The sequence below is a fragment of the Myotis davidii genome, unplaced genomic scaffold (genome assembly GCF_000327345.1).
Source record: "Myotis davidii unplaced genomic scaffold, ASM32734v1 scaffold337, whole genome shotgun sequence".
NCBI lineage: Eukaryota > Metazoa > Chordata > Mammalia > Chiroptera > Vespertilionidae > Myotis > Myotis davidii.
This window is the reverse complement of record NW_006288250.1, coordinates 2,065,798-2,069,829: the sequence shown is the minus strand read 5'-3', so window position 1 is coordinate 2,069,829 and position 4,032 is coordinate 2,065,798. Positions and strand designations below refer to the sequence as shown.

General features: G+C 43.0%; 1 protein-coding gene across 4 annotated transcripts in view; it reads right to left on the bottom strand.

Moving 5' to 3' along the window:
- The window catches only part of ZBTB25 (zinc finger and BTB domain containing 25), a 22,807-nt gene extending 18,781 nt beyond the window's left edge, over positions 1 to 4,026 (bottom strand). The window contains exons 1-2 of one of the 4 annotated variants that reach the window (XM_006760098.1): positions 3,951 to 4,026; positions 3,432 to 3,490 (exon numbers count right to left, since the gene is read on the bottom strand). The gene's annotated coding sequence lies outside the window, so the exon portion shown is untranslated. The other 3 variants (XM_006760100.1, XM_015561557.1, XM_006760099.2) reach the window with 3 other exon arrangements.
- Between the last annotated feature and the right edge of the window lie 6 nt (positions 4,027 to 4,032).

The window sequence follows — 4,032 nt, the reverse complement described above, 5'->3', positions numbered from 1 at the left end:
TAATGTACCAGGCACTGAATAACTGCACAAATTAATAAGCATAATGCAAATAAACCTATTTTTCTTGTTCTCCGAAAGCAAAGTATTTCCTGTTGCACACACCAAACAAGTCAGTCCAAGACTAATGACATGGCAATCGGCTGGTAAAATATTCGCTGCTAGTGTTAGTGGAGAGAAATGTTGCACGGGCTTGAAAAGGAAATGAATGCAACATGATTATAGTAATCGGTCATTAGCGAACATTGGAGTTTGTTATTAATAATTATGTAAAACAGGATAGTATAAAAATTAAGTTACGAAATTCTTATTAAAACGTTCCTTACATACCGTTATATTGGCTGGGCCGCAAAAATATTGGTTGTGGGCTGCATGCAGCCCGTGGGCCATGAGTTTGACATGCTTGCTTTAGAGACTACTTCACAGAGAAAAAGAAGCAACTTCGTAAGAAGTGCCAAAAATGTGGGAATAATACCAATTACATCAAGTGAACAAAAATCAACAATTCTAATTCTAATTGTAACTTCAAACTAACCAGGTAGCCACATTAAGAAACAAAAGTACTCCCACCCCTAGCAGGTTTGGCTCAGTGGATAGAGCATCGGTCCATGGACTGAAGGGTCCCAGGTTGGATTCTGGTCAAGGGCAACCAGGTCAATTGAAGGCTCAATCCCCAGCCCTGGTTAGGGTGCGTAGGGGAGGCAACCAATGGATCCAATGCATGTGTCTCTCTCACATCTATGTTTCTCTCTGTCTCTCCCTCTCTCTCTAAAAAAGAAAAAAGAAATCAATGGAAAAATATCGTCAGGTGAGGATTGACAGCAAAAAAAGTGCTCCCAAGCTAGTAGGATGGGCAGTGGGAACAAAGGAGGAACACACCATTTTCAGACTTCTTTTTAAAAAGTATTTAGGAAAAAGAGATATTTACTCACACACCATTACACCTATTTTCATAATATCTAAAAATTGATGTGGAAATTCCAAATCTGAGAATATTGTTTGAGATAAGATCTGCAGTCATTCTAGGCATCTGCTTGTAAAAATCACTGAGAATATTACAGTAGAGGGTAAGAAGCAATCATGGTAGATGACACAGGAAGATCAGTTACGCTCTAGAAACCTTTAACGGAACAGGGAAACGTTAGTTTGGGGCCCACCACCTGCTGGCAGACACAGCCAGCCCAGATCACATCTCTAACCCCCATCTAACCAACATGTGGGATGCCTGATAAAGCCACAGCACCAGGCAAACAAAATGCTAACACCAGTCTGTGCAAAGTGCTAGTGGACCTTGAAAAAAAATCAGAAATCTGTGAAGAAAAGGAAAAGATTCTTTTTAGTCCACTAAAAAAAGGAGAAGAAGACTGCATTTCTGAAAGAAAAAAAGAAGGTACTACAAGGACAGGAGAAAGTTGGAAAACAATAGTGCTAGTACAGATCTAGAACACAGTGCAAACAAAAATGATTATAACTTCTGAATATAGGTAAAACAACACTTTGTTTGCCATGGAATGTTCCACAAACACGTTATCCACATGGGCTAATGAAACCCTTTGCTTCAAGTGTCTAGGGTTTTTCAGAAGGAACAAGAAGTCATTGTATATTGATTTGTAACCAGGGAAGAAATGAATAAGAAAAATTCCAAAAAATAACTACTAACACTACACTAAACACTTTTTCTAAAGATAAGATTAAAAAAACAATTCCTGCTAGCAAAGGGAAAGAAGTATTAATAAATTCAGTCAATAACCCTGAAACGGATGTTTGCTTCAAACACTTTATTTCCTCTTCCTCCACTCTCCCGAAGCAAGTTCAGATAGTCATCTTTCCTATCCTAGAGGGAATGATACTGTTCAAGTTACCAATCGCTACTATGAGAATGAGTAAGTTCCATGAGCAAGGCCCGTGCTAAGTGCTCTCTATATACACTATCTCTTTTAATCCTCACCGTGACTATATGTGTTCTTTCTCTTTCCATTCTACAGATGAGGAAAAACCTAGGTTTAGGACACACAACTAGCAAATGGTATAAAGCGGGGGTCAAGTTAGACCTGACTCCATAGTCAGTGCTTGTAACTATAAACTGAAGCAGCGTTTTTCTTAGTATTCTTTTATCGAAAGACTAAAGTTCACATGCAGTTTGGAATAAATGAGCAGAAAGGGAGCACAGGAAGTGGTGTAGAAGTACTTTTTAATTTATCAAGATAAGAGCACCTGCATTGCTTTTTTAAGACGAGAAAAAAAAACAACCAGTCTGCAATCATATAAAACCCCCAGCTCCTTTCTGGCCCTGTTATTACTAAAATGGGCCAGTTTTGCTTGAACAAGACGGTCAAGCAGCACCTACAGACCACTGCAAATAAATCACTTTGGTTCGGTGGTGGGGAGGGCATTATGCAACACTTCCCAGCACAGCCTTCACCAGGATATTTTACGGCCAAGGCACTTGGGCCCCTCCTCCCCAGAGCTAGACAGCCTGGCTCCCTCATATTCCCCTCAGGAGATAGGGTGGAAGCACACAGCTCCACTTTCTACGGCACAGAGGGCAGCTGAAAGTCCTGCTCAGCCTCTCTGGGCAACCACAGGCGCCAATAAATCAGCCACAGGCGATTTCTCTCATCCCCTTCCTGGCTTGAAGTGGTAGTGAGATATCGTCTGTGCAAAAGAGCACAGACTAGATTGGGGAGATAAGTGATCTAGGCTTGAATTCTACTGCAAATGGCTGTATCACTGAAGCCAAGTAAATCCCTGAGCCTATTTCCTGGTTTGTTTGAAAAATGGAGACAATACTACCTCCTTTTGGTAAGTATAAGAAATTCATCTATGAAAGCAGCTAGCCACTGCAGGTACTTAATAAAAAGCAACCCAACCTGAGCAGGATCCATCTCCACTACCTCCACATAAAACATTCAGGGCAGGGCAGGGCTGGGCAAAAAGGTGTAGCAAGTCTGGTGAGGTCCCTCCCTCCCTTTTTGCTGACCATGCCTGTGATGTTTCACTGCTTCCTAATAACCTCCCAGCCACAGGACTCATCTATTCTATGTCCCACCCATCATTGTTTTGGTCCCTATTAAAGAGCTGATTCTGATAATGGATTAACAGTTTATTCTTAATTAAAACATAACAGATTGCTAAAGTGGACTTTGGTGCCTTAACCTTATGGAAGCAAACAGCGCTGCAAATGTTGGTTATTCTTGCAGTTTCAAAGTACATTACAGCCATTCTATTTCCCCTAGAAATAGTGCCAGTCCCGTTTCTTAAAAATACCAAAGCCATCACACACTGGCCAAATCTGATTTCTCAAGACTCTGGATCAAGCCAAGTATAATCACCTCTGACAGACAGTCTCTATGAGTGGATTACACTGGCACTGCACTCCTGGTGTGGCAGAGAGAACAATGCCCAAGGTGTCCGGAGCCCTCGCGTCCACTTACTCAAGAGGTGCAGGACCTCAATCAAGCGGCACGCTTGCCCTTTAGGCCGGTGTCCTCATCTGTAAAACAAGGGGGATGCACTGGATTGTTCTGTACCGCCCCTTTCAGCTAAAAAATCTGTGATTGCAAAGTGTACTCTACACACTTGGCAAAATCCTGTGAGAAGGAACAGCTTTACCGAAAAGACTTGATATCATCTCAAGAGAATGCATGCCCGATGTAATCCCTTGGGGAGAACCAGGCGTTAATTTAGGAAACAAGTTAGCTGCTGTCAAGGTCCAGGTGCGGTCCAGGGGCTGCTTGAGCAGCTTGTTTTCTCCCAATGAGCGCGAGCCAGGGGAGGAAAGTGATACATGGGGCAAGCTTTAAAAAGATAACCTGGATGTGCTCAGAATGAGATTAATATGAAAAAAGAAAGAAATGAATCATGAGTCGGGAGGGGTACTTCCTGCTCGAGAAACAAAGTAATCACAAAGGAGGTGGGGGAGAGGGAAGACACTGGCCGCTCGCAGGCTGCACCTGGAAACGCGCCCACTCGCGAGAGAGGTCGGGCTGCTCGCGCGGATTCGCAGCCCGGTCTGCAGCGGGCGCCCTCGCGCGC